Below are 13011 nucleotides of genomic sequence, written 5' to 3' on the forward strand. Positions count from 1 at the left end.
CTTATTATCACAATAAAGCTTTGTTGAAAATTTGATGACAAAACTCAAATGGTAAATTGAAATTTCAGGTCAATTGGATTAAAATTGACCATTTTATGTGACGCTGACCATTAACCTTTTGATCTTTTGAAAAAATTATTAATTTTCCCTTCTCCATATTATCATAATAAAGGTTTGGTGAAAATTTGATGACAAAACTCAAATGGGAAAAAAAAAAAAAGTTATAGCCCAGACAGACACACACATAGACAGACGCATATAAGTGATTACAAAACCTGGATATCAAAACAAGGAAACTCCTCACCATCCGTACCCAGTACCCACCGTACCCAGTCGTACCCAGCTGCTCCTGGACTCTGTGCCCTTTCCTCCTGACAAGGTGGAAAAGTTTCTGTCAACCCTCGACTCTGATTCTGCAACTGGTCCTGACGGCATCAGCCCACGTGTCCTAAAATCATGTGCTTCCGCTCTTTCACTCCCTCTTTCTGTTCTCTTCACCCTCTCTTTTGCTCAAGGTCATCTGCCATCTGCTTGGAAATCAGCCAACATCACCGCTTTGCACAAAAAAGGTGCAAAAACAGATCCCAGCAACTACAGACCAATCAGCCTTCTCCCAATTATCAGCAAAGTCATGGAATCCATCATTGCTTCAGATATGAAATCTTTCCTCTTCTCCAATGGCTTGATCTCTGATCATCAATTTGGTTTCAGACCTGGTCACTCTACTCTGGACATGCTGCTTCTGCTTTCTCAACAATGGATGGAGGTCCTCAACGCCAAACAGGAAATTAGAGCTGTCTCCCTCGACATTTCACGTGCCTTCGATACGGTCTGGCACCCTGCTCTGCTCACCAAACTCTCCTCCTTTGGTATCCATGGAAATCTCCACGCATGGCTGGCGGACTTCCTCTCTGGTCGTAATCAACGTGTGGCCCTGAATGGGTTTCTCTCATCTCCTCCTCCTGTTCAGGCTGGAGTTCCCCATGGTAGTGTTCTGGGCCCTGTGCTTTTTCTGGTCTTCATCAATGATCTCTCTGACTCTCTTGAAAATCCTCTCTATCTCTTTGCTGACGACTCTACTCTCTGTCGCCCCATTCCTCATCCCTCAGATCGGCAGTCTGCAGCCTCCTCACTCTCTGCAGACCTGGACAAAATCACAGACTGGGCAAACAAATGGAACATGTCTTTCAATCCTGATAAATCTCACACTCTTACGATGTCTCTCCGAAAAGACCGACTGGAAAACCCTCCCATCCACTTTCTGAATAATCCTCTCCAAGAAGTTCTGTCACTCAAGCTTTTGGGTCTCACTATCTGCCATGATCTTTCCTGGGAAAACCACATTTCAAATCTGGCCTCCAAAGCCAGTCGCCGACTGGGCATCCTCCGTCGTGCGAAGTCCTTCCTTGGCACACCTGAGCTCCTCACCACATACAAGGCTTTCATCCGCAGCTCTATGGAATACTGCTCTCCCCTCTGGTCTGGTGCTCCTGCCCCACACCTAGCCCGTCTTCACGCTGTTGAAACCAAAGCTTTCAGAATCATTGGAATCTCCCGCGATGAAGCTAACTCCAAGGGCCTTTCACTCACTCACCGCAGGCAGGTTGGTGGTCTTTCCGTCTTCTACCGACTCCTCTCTGGCCTTGCCCCCCCCAGCCCTCTCTGGGCTCTGTCCCCCAAATATTCCTACAGGTCGCACAAGATCTGCCTGCAACCCTCTTATGGTTAAACTGCCAAAATCAAGACTTTCTGCTCACATTCACTCCTTAAATCCTCTTTTCTCCTGCCTCTGGAACAAACTCCCTCACTCTCTTCAATCCCACTCACCCTCCAGGTCTTTAAAACAGCTGTTCACCACCATCTTTTATCCTCCCCCATCCAAAACCTTGATCTTTTCTACCCCTGCTAATTTCGGTCCCCTTGTGTTTTATACCTCTCCCCCCCCCCCCCCTCCCCTTCCCACGCCTCCTGCCTCCAAGCCCTCTCCCTCCCACACTTCTCCCTGCTCTCAAATGTTGCGGTTGTGTGCTTCCCCTTCTCTCCCCATCTTGTCTTCCGCTCCCTCTTTTTGTATATTTTGTTTGTCTGGTTGATTTGTTTGTGAAATAAATGTTAGCTCTTTCACGAGCCTCGATTCAGTATACACAAAAAAAAAAAAAATCCACAAAATGTTTTACAAAAATCAATGCATCCCAAGAATGTATCTGCCGAGACGAGAAGGAGGTAGTGGCCTAATAGAGCTCAACCAAGTTCACAGAATGACAAGTGTAGTAACTCCAATTACCTGACTCATTTGTGACAACTTCAATGTGTAAGAAAACACGAAGACAACAAACCAGGGAAGGTATCCCTAACCCACTGAGCAAAAAAATTCCAAAGACCTGTACGACTGGAAGATGTCACACAAGAAACCGAAACAACGAGTACAGACAGCCCCAAAAAAGACAAAAGAAAATATAAATTGAAATATCAACAGATATACACCGTGACAACTGGGGAAACAATAACAGAACAGGAAGGTTATAAAAAGAACAGTTGGACAGATTACGAGTAGACAAAGAATGCTCATTGGAATTTTTTTTTTTTTTTTTTGTATACAAGATCGAGGCTCGTGTAAGAGCTAGCACATTAAACACACATTAGCACATAAACACAAAAAAAACAAAAAACAGACACAAAACAATAAAGGGAGGGGGAGAGAAGATGGTGAGAGAGAGGGAAGCACACAAGCACAACAGTGGAGAACAGGGACATCAGGAGCTCTGTGGAGGGGAGAGGGCTGGGGGATGAGGGAGGGGTACACAGTATAAAGCAAATGAACACTTCAAGGAATTTCAGGAAAGAAGTTGTGAATTTAAAGAGGCGGATTTGGGGCGTTTTAACGGGGGGTAGAAAAGATCAAGGTTTTGGATGGGGGAAGATAAGAGATGGTAGTGAACAGCTGTTTTAAAGACCTGGAGGGAGGAGAGGGATTGAATAGAGTGAGGGAGTTTGTTCCAGAGGTGGGAGAAAAGAGGAATGAAGGAGTGAAGGTGAGCAGAGAGTCTTGATTTTTGCAGTTTCAACAGGAGAGGGTTACTGGCAGATCTTGTGCGACCTGCAGGAATATTTGGGGGACAGAGCACAGGCAGAACAGGGGGAAGCCAGAGAGGAGTCTTCGTCTAGGCCGGAGGGGAGTCGGTAGAAGACAGAAAGACCACCAACCTGCCTGCGGTGAGTGAGTGAAAGGCCCTCGGAGGTAACCTCATCGCGGGAGATTCCAATGATTCTGAATGCTTTGGTTTTCACCGCGTGAAGCCGATCTAGGTGTGATGCAGGAGCACTATCCCAGAAGGGAGAGCAGTATTTCATTGAGCTGTGGATGAAAGCCTTGTATGTGGTGAGGAGCTCAGGTGTGCCAAGGAAGGACTTCGCATGACGGAGCATGCCCAGTCGGCGACTGGCTTTGGAGGCCAGCTTGGAAATGTGGTTTTCCCAGGAAAGATCATGGCAGATATTGAGACCCAAAAGCTTGAGTGACAGAACTTCTTCAAGAGGATTGTTCAGTTAGAGGATGGGAGGGTTGTCCCGACGGTCTTTCTGGAGAGACAAAATGAGAGTGTGAGATTTGTCAGGATTGGCGCACCGCGAAGAAGAGGTCAACTCAACTGAGACTTCTAAGCTTTAACGTCTGGGTCCACAGGTGGTTTTGGGCCTGCTGAGAAAAATAAAATTGTTCAAAACCCACTTCAGAAAAGGTTTGACTTAACAGGGTGGTATACCTTAAAAGATGCGCAAGGACCTAAAATGTCCATGACCACTGAAGGATAATAATTTGTGGTATGTGCTGGGTATTTCTTTCTGTTATGATGCATTGTCAGTTTTGACAAGTAAAGGTAACCTAATATTTTAATGCATCTCCATTTGAGAGCCATGCAAGTAAAACGGTCAGAATATTTGATTTGTTTGTGATTTTTACCTCTAGTGATTGTATAATCCAACGGAGAGTTATAATATGAAGCCAATAGCACCTAAACATTGAAAAGTGGTTGAGTCTGGACAAAGATATTCACATTTACGTTACCCCTCCTCCTACATTTTAGTGGCCCGCAGTGACTGACACTTGGCATGTATAGTGGTCTGTAGAATTTTAATGATACCACAATTTGAAACCACATACTACCTGGGGTGTTCTAGAGGGTCTATTCTAACACCTTATCAAGGTGAAACTTTTCTGTAGGGGGTGTTGAATCATTTCATTTTTCTCAGATAATCTCATGGACTATTGGAAGCAAACAGAATTGAGACCTTCGACCATCTCACGAGCGGAGTTGGCTGTGGTGCCATTTGAAGAGAGGGAGAGGGTGGAGTGGGGCATACACCAGAGACAGACTTGACAAGGTGACACCAGGTTTTGGAGGAAGACAAGTTCGAAAGTTCTTTCTTGAGGTTGAACAGACGTTGTTTTCTGGCTCTCCTGAGAGTGGACACACACATGATGCAGAGTAACTTACTTGGAATGCACTGAGATTGCCTGCAGCTGGATTTGCTTTCCAGGAAGAGAAGGCAAGTTGTTTCTAAGCAACTGCCTCACCACAGGATTCAGTGCATAACAGAGAGCAGGTTTCTGTGGAAGAATTCTCAGGCTGAGTTAACATCAGGGGCAGTAAATATGGAAGACCAGACCTGAGGTAAGATGGCTGCTTGCAGTCTCTGCCCATCTCCTTGAGTGAAATGCCAGACTCGTCGGCGTTAAGGAAGCTTTCTGACAATAGACAGATAAATGTTGACTTTCACAAACATATGATCAGATGAACTAATTGGAGCAGAGGAAGAGCAGGAGACATTCGCAGGGAAGTTTGGCATCAACTCCAGAAGGGAGGATTTTCCATTGGGAGAAATCCATTTGGAAAGTTCACAGATTTAGTCAGTCCCATGGAGTCACAGAAGTCCTTTGCTGAAGTGCTATGGCTGGTGAGGGAGGGAACCAACACCCAGCCAAGTTGCTTGGTGAAAATTGAAATCACTACATAGGAGGAAGAGAATGTTGGAATGAGTGGTTAAAAGATGGTCTAAAAGCGCGGTGCTACGCGTGCTCTTTGCTTACCAAGAAGGAAGCGGACAACGCAGGTAAAACAAAAGAGTCTTTATTGACAAGAGGTCACTGTAGCACTGGCGCGCTCCGGGCTGCGCACACGGTGTATATCCTGAGGCCACGCCTACCCCTCGGCGTGGCCGCCACCCACTTGGTGCGCGGAATGATGTCACCACGCCAGTGAGCTTCCGTGTCCACCACACGAGCCCCCCCAAAATTCCCGCGCACCTGGAGGGCCAGTTTGCGGGGCAAACGGATGACCCGGCCGAAGCGCCCTCTGGCGACCGGTGGCGTCCGGGGTGCAGGGATTCCAGCTGGGATTCCCCCGGCTATACCCAGGATGGGTGCCGGACCGGGGGGCTGCGTGCCGGCAGTGCTGGGCGGTGCCGGGGGTCCACCCGCAGGGGGGCGGCCCCGACGCGGGGGCCGAGCCACCGGCGGTGGGTGGTCCACGTCGGGGTGGGTCTATGGAGACCCAGTCAGGAGTGCCGCCGATGTCCAGGGTGAAATGTTTCACACCGGTCTCCAGCACGCGGAAAGGCCCGTCGTACGGGGGCCGCAGTGGTATCCGGTGGGCGTCGTGCCGGACGAAGATGTACTCCGCGGTGCGGAGCTCTGGGGCGACGTGTGTAGGAGGGTGCCCGTGGTGCGCCGTCGGCACCGGGGCGAACCTCCGGGCGGTCTCCTGCAGCGCGGAACGCTCCTGCGCCGCGGACCATGGTGCCGTGGGGTCGGGGAGGAACTCGCCCGGCACCCGCAGCGGTTGTCCAAAAACCAACTCCACCGCAGAGGCGCGCAGGTCGTCCTTGGGCGCCGTCCGGAGGCCCAGCAGGACCCAGGGTAGCCTGTCGACCCAGCCGCCGTCGCTCGGCGTGGCCGGTGGAAGCGCTCGCACAGGCCGTTGGCCTGGGGGTGGTAGGCCGTGGTTCGGTGCAGCTGGACCCCGAGCCCCCGCGTGACCGCCCCCCAGAGCTCCGAGGTGAACTGGGGGCCGCGGTCGGACGAGATGTCCGAGGGGGCGCCGAACCGGGCGACCCAGGTGGCGATGAACGCCTGTGCGACGTCCGCCGCCGTCGTCGCCGCCAAAGGCATGGCCTCCGGCCACCGGGTGGTGCGGTCCACCATGGTGAGGACATGGGTGAAACCCCGCGAGGGGGGCAGAGGTCCCACCAGGTCCACGTGAACGTGGTCGAACCGACGTTCCGGCACCGTAAACGGGGCCAAGGGGGCCTGGGTGTGTCGGTGCACCTTTGCGCGCTGGCACGCGAGGCACGTCCTGGTACAGCCGCGGACGGCCTTCCGGAGGCCATGCCAGACAAACTTGTTGGCGACCAACCTCTGGGAGGCCTTCGTGCCCGGGTGGGACAGGCCGTGGATGGCGTCAAAAACCTGGCGCTGCCAGCCTGCGGGCACGATGGGGCGAGGCCGCCCGAGGCAGACGTCGCAAACGAGGGCTGTGCCCGCACCGTCGAAGGGCTCCTCGGTGACGTGGAGGCCCATGACGGCGGTCCGCAGGGCCTGGACCCCGGGGTCGGCGGTCTGGTCCGCCGCCATCCGGGCATAGTCGATGCCAAGGTGGACTGCGTGGGCGACGGCCCGGGAAAGGCAATCGGCCACCGTGTTGTCCTTTCCCGTGACGTGCCGGATGTCCGTCGTGTACTCGGACACGGCCGTGAGGTGACGCTGTTGCCGGGCCGACCATGGCTCGGCGACCTTGCCCATCGCGAAAACCAGCGGCTTGTGGTCGACAAAGGCCGTGAACGCACAGCCCTCGAGCAGATGGCGGAAGTGCCTGACCGCCAGGTGAAGCCCAAGCAACTCGCGGTCGAAGGTACTGTAACGGCGTTCGGGCAGGCGAAGCTGCCGGCTGAAGAACGCCAGCGGTTGCCAGGCACCACGCACCCATTGCTTGTACACCGCGCCCACCGCGTAGTCCGAGGCGTCGGAGGTGAGGGTGATCAGTGCATCGGGCGCCGGGTGCGCGAGCATGGTGGCGTTGGCCAAGGCGAGCTTCGCGCCCGAGAACGCCGCGTCCATCTGCTCGGTCCAGGTAACGTCACCTTTGCCCGGCTTCCCTCGAAGGGCCTCGTGTAAGGGGCGCAGGAGCTGGGCAATGTGGGGCAGGAACCGATGGTAAAAGTTTACCATGCCCAGGAACTCCTGGAGCCCCTTGATCGTGCGGGGGTGCGGAAACCCCTTCACCGCCTCCACCTTGGCCGGTAGGGGGAAGGCCCCGTGCCTGGTGACGCGGTGCCCCAAAAAGTCGATGCCGGTGACGCCGAACCGGCACTTGGCGGGGTCACGATGAGGCCATGCTGGCTCAGGGCGTTCGAAGAGCGTGCGGAGGTGATGAAGGTGCTCTTCGCGGGACGCGCTGGCGACGAGGATGTCGTCCAGGTAGACGTACAAAAAAATCCAAGCCGCGCAAGACGCTGTCCATTAGGCGCTGGAACGCCTGAGCCGCATTTTTCAAACCGAAGGGCATCCGAAGAAATTCGAAAAGCCCGAATGGCGTGATGACAGCCATCTTCGGGATGTCCTCCGGCCTGACAGGGACCTGATGGTAGCCGCGTACGAGGTCCACCTTTGAAAAGAAGGACATCCCCACCAACCGGGCGGAGAAGTCCTGTATGTGGGGGACGGGGTAGCGGTCGGGGGTGGTGGCGTCGTTGAGGCGCCGGTAGTCCCCGCACGGTCGCCATCCCCCGCCGGGCTTGGGCACGATGTGGAGCGGGGACGCCCACGCGCTCTCGGAGCGCCGCACGATGCCGAGCCGCTCCAGCGTAGCGAAAGCCGCTTTCGCTACCGTGAACTTCGTCGGCCCAAGGCGGCGTGCCCTGGCGTAGACCAGTGGCCCGGCGGTAGGAATGTGGTGTTCCACCCGGTGTTTGACGGCCCCCGCCGAGAAAGTGGGCCGCGTGAGGGCCGGGAAACCCGCGAGGAGGTGGGTGAATTCGTCCGCTGCCGGAAGCGTACAGATGAACCTGGCCGGAACCGAACCGCTCAGCAAGCCGCTCGGCGAGCCGGGCAGCGCGCACGCGAGCGAGCTGAACGTCTCAGCGTGGACAAGCCTTCTGCGCTTTACATCCACCAGTAATCCATTCGCACATAAGAAGTCCGCGCCGAGCAGTGCCATGGGCACGTCGGCCGTAACGAACGACCAACGGAAAACCTGCCCTCCGAACCGCAGAGAGAGACAGCGTTTTCCGTACGTGCGTATAGACGTACCATTGGCCGCAAGCAGCGCGGGACCTCGGCCCACGGTTTGCTTGTCGGACGTACCGGCAGGAACGACACTCACCTGCGCTCCCGTGTCGCACAGGTAACGGCGCCAGGACAAGGTGTCCATTATGTACAGGAGGCTGTTTGAATTGCCGACGCTCAAAGCCGCCACTGAGCGTCGGCTCACCCGTTTCCCGGCCTGCCAAATGAGCACGGCGGGCGACACTGCCGAGCCTCGTGGCCGAACTTGGCGTGGAAGAAACACCAGGTGGGCGGCTGCGGCGGCGGCGGCGGAGGCCGCGGTTTTCTTCGCGGCGGCGGCGGTGGTGGGCGGAGCGTGGCGGCGGACATGAGGTGCGGTGCATCATGGAAAGCCTCGGGAGCCGCGGCGACCGCGCCAAGACTCGCCTGCATGTCCAAAGCCGCGTCGTACTTGTCGGCCTCGGCAGCGAGCGCGCGGGGTTCTGTTAAGGCGGAACTGGCCAACGCGAGGCGGACCCGTGCCGGCAGCTGGCGTCGAAATAACGCCCGGAATAGGGCGTTCGGGGTTTCGTCGCCGATGAGCGCCAGCATATGATCCATACGGACTGACGGTCGCGTGTCCCCGAGGTCGGGGAGGTCCAAAAGGCGATCGGCCCTTGCGTCCACCGTAAGCCCGAACGTGGCGAGGAGGAGACTCTTGATCGCCTCATACCTGTCGTCGGCCGGTGGGGTCCTCAGGACCAACACGATGCAGGCGGCCGTGCTGGCCCCGAGGGAGGCGACCACGTGGCAGTAACGTGTCTCGTCCGCCGTGATGCCTCGAAGCCTGAACTGGGCTTCGGCCTGCAGGAACCAGATCTCCGCCTGAGCTTCCCAGAACTCGGGGAGCTTCATTGCTACCGCGTTGTTTGCCATGTTGGGTGGTCAGCGACGGCTGACCAGAACGTCGGAGGTCACCAATAAAGCGCGGTGCTACGCACGCTCCTTGCTTACCAAGAAGGAATCGGACAACGCGGGTAAAACAAAAGAGTCTTTATTGACAAGAGGTCACTGTAGCACTGGCGCGCTCCGGGCTGCGCGCCCGGTGTATATGCTGAGGCCACGCCTACCCCTCGGCGTGGCCGCCGCCCACTTGGTGCGCGGAATGATGTCACCACGCCAGTGAGCTTCCGTGTCCGCCACAGTCTGACCTTTGACACAGTTAGAGATATGAGGAGGAGGCATTGGGAGGAGCAGGATATGGGTGGGAGGATGGAGGAGGAGGGATAATTGAATGTGTGGGGTGTGAGCAAATGATTGAGTGTGATGGGTGTGAGGGAAGGATGAAATGTGTGGAGGTGGAATTGAGTGAACGGTTTACATTCATCTCCGCGAGGCTGAACGGTTTACATTTAGTATCCCATTCCCACCGATTTAGTATCCCATTCGATCGCTGAATTAACGCCAGGGGGGTTGACTCAGCCTGTCATCCTTCCGAGGTCGGCTAATTGAGTACCAGTTCACTGGTAATTCCCTGTTTGTCATTAAAGGCGGCAAAAAGGGTTGGCGTCAGGAAGGGCATCCGGCCGTAAAACATTGCTTCAAAAAGGGGACCAAAAAACAACAACAACCATGGTTCCCGAAAAAGGCCAACCCCCGCTTTGCGGGGAAAAATGGCCTCTAAAGGTGGTTTATTTTATTTTATCCCATTCCCACCGATACGTTGGATCTGCCACCTGAACCAAAATCGAATCATTTCGTCCGTGTCACACACCCTACCTGTCCACGAAGCATCGTCCGAATCCGTCCACAAATTTTTGAGATATCCTGCTCACAGACAGACAGATAGACAGATAGACAGGGGTGAAGCATAACCTTCATCCATCTTTGGTGGTGGAGGCAACAAACCTTTATTATGAGAATATGGAGAAAATAATGAACACATTTTCTTTATTAAATCTGTTGTTTCCGTCAAGTTTAGTTCGAGTACAAAGCGGAAGTGAGTGGGCTTTGCATTCTGGGATGCTTTCTCGTTTACGATTAAGATCATTATTTTGTATGCATCCTGCGGCTGCTGGTTGCATCATTGCTCGGAGTGCGGTTGTGCCGCTGATGCAGTTCCCCTGTATCCAATAGACCGATCCGATAAGGACGATCGTGCCCCCTTCGCTGATATGCGGCGCTCTTGCGTCCGCCATTACTGGGAGGCGTCCGGATCCAAACTTAACTCCAGCTGGCTGTGCCAGCACAACTATCATCGCGATCGTACATGAAAAGTGTCCATGATAATCGTTCTCAAGTGTTTCTCTATACGTGTGGAGCGGTCGTAGACACCTGGCACCTGAAGGCACACGATACAAACCCCGTTTTCGGCGATATCGCCAGGCGCCGACCGGCCATGCCGCCCTGAAGGAACCTGGCACCTGGGGGTACCCGGTTTCCACTTCCACCTGCACCAAACCTATTTTGTTAGCAACCGCGTACCCTATGCTACGCCATGCCGAGCCCCCTTCCACCTTAGCCCCGAGTTTCTCGACCACTATGATAACGACTCCTCTGACCGACCCGACTAGGTGCCCGTCCCTTCATCGACTCCTCCATATGGCCAGGTCTTGGCGGCCGTACCACAGCCGCCCCGCATGGATTCTTCCCTCCGAGTCCACCTCCGCCCGGGCCGGCCACCTCTGGCAACTACGGCTAGGCCCCGAGTGGCTGCTGCCGAGCCCCAAGTTCCTTGATCACTAGGATCACTAGGGTTCCTTGATCACTAGGATCAAGTTCCTTGATCACAGAGTCGCGACTCGTCTGGCAGACCCGACTGAGCCTCCCCTCCGTCCCTTCGCGCGGGCCGCCTCACCGGCTCCTTATCGCTTCATCGACTCTTCCATATGGCCAGGTCACGGCGGGTGTATCACTGCCGCCGCGCATGGATTCTTCCCTAAGAGTCCACCTCCGCGCGGGCCGCCACACCGGCTCCTCACCGGTCGTATAGGCCATAGCTTGGTGGACCGGTCGTATCGTCCACGATTCCATCTTCTCCTATGAATCTAACAAACAAATATATTTTGTATCGATATTCTTTCGGCAAAGTGAACTGAGACCGGTAACTGCATGTAATCTGAACGCTGGAGAGCAAGCCGAATGAAGAGGGTGCCTCCCAACTATGGCGGCGTCTATAGAGAGCGCCCGTCCATTGAACCCTCCGTCGGATCGGTCTATAAGCAAGCAGAACAGTATCTATATCTCGCTGTGCTGATTTCCGCCCTGCAGTTACAGCAGATGTCGTGGTATTTGCATAGTGATGTCACTGGCTGCATCTTTTTTCAAACTTGATTGAAAGTTCCTGTTCCACCCACGATATGTATGCCTCCACCCGCCACATTAAGTGCGTGTTTACTCAAACTTTGCCCGAAAACATCAAGACAATTTAACCTCGATATCTAATCTGTATATATGCATCATGGTACATGCACTTCGTTTAGATCAAATCTCATAGCCATTGGTATTACATTAACAGGAGTTTTAATATGATCTCTGACCCTTGACCTTTTAGTAACAAATAGTCTGTCATGGATGGATGCACTGACAGAGATTTATACATACTTGTACTAAGTTTGATATAAATCCTTTCAGCTGTTCTCAAGTATCACATTTTTACCAGACATGATCTCTGATCTCTTGATGCTGAAATCCAATCAGTTTATCTTTGCATCATAATATATTTTTATGTGGAAAGGGAGGGGGAAGGGAGTGGGAGGATCAATAGCTGGACCGTTGTAAGTGTAGCATAATCTGAGTGTTAATGGACCATTGAGTAGTTGTTAGATTGACATGTAACAGCCAATAGGGACCTGTCAGGTTGTCGTTTGTTACACGTGATGCTGAGAAGACAGTGTATGTAATTTATAGACAGGTTAGATGTTAATATGTGGGCGTGAACACCTCATGTGGTAGGTGGGGCTAGTAGGCGAGAACTTCTCATGAGAGACTTCGAGAACTTCTCATCTGTTTGACCATCACGATCTGTCTGGCAAGGATGTGTCAGCCATGGTGGTGTAATGTGCTGTGGAGACGTAAGTACCATCCTGAAATTTTTTTTTTTTATCGGCGCTGGGACTCGCTTGGTTCGTGGGACGGCCGGAGGAGGGAACTCCGCCCAGGGGGAGGGGAGAACGGGTGAGAGACCACGCCCATAGAGGGGATCGAGAGAGACATGTTGATGAAGAAGAAGAGGCATCATTGTTGAGAGAGATCGCAAAGCCTCATCGCAAAGCCTCAAAAAGCCTCATGTGGAAGGACAGGCAAAACTGTTGGAGTGCACCAAATGCAGTTTTGTTTTGGATTGACCCAAGCTGTGTTCACCCTGCGTTGGTGGATCATGGAGGAAGAGGGCCAAGGGCACACCCAGGAGGCCTTGCTTAAAAGACAAAGGGGGCACAAGGCCTGGTGGAAGAGGTGGATCATCACTGGAATTCCACACCAAACACAATCTTCCGCATGCTCGTTTTGGCTCTTGGTCACTATTCATATCACACCTAGATCCTGAAGCGATCTATTTTGAGTCAAGCGTCGACCCTGTACATCAGATAAGGGAAGTCTCGCCTACAATTGTTTTGTTGTATAAAGTAAGTATGATCTGTGGTGCCTGGTGAATTAGGAATTGTTTTATTTTTTAATCATTGTACATATAAGTTTGAATATTCCCATTTACCTCTTTGTATTCATTTGACTCACTTGGTTCGTTCCATTTTTGT

The sequence above is a fragment of the Myxine glutinosa genome, chromosome 2 (assembly GCF_964187855.1).
Source record: "Myxine glutinosa chromosome 2, kmMyxGlut1.1, whole genome shotgun sequence".
NCBI lineage: Eukaryota > Metazoa > Chordata > Myxini > Myxiniformes > Myxinidae > Myxine > Myxine glutinosa.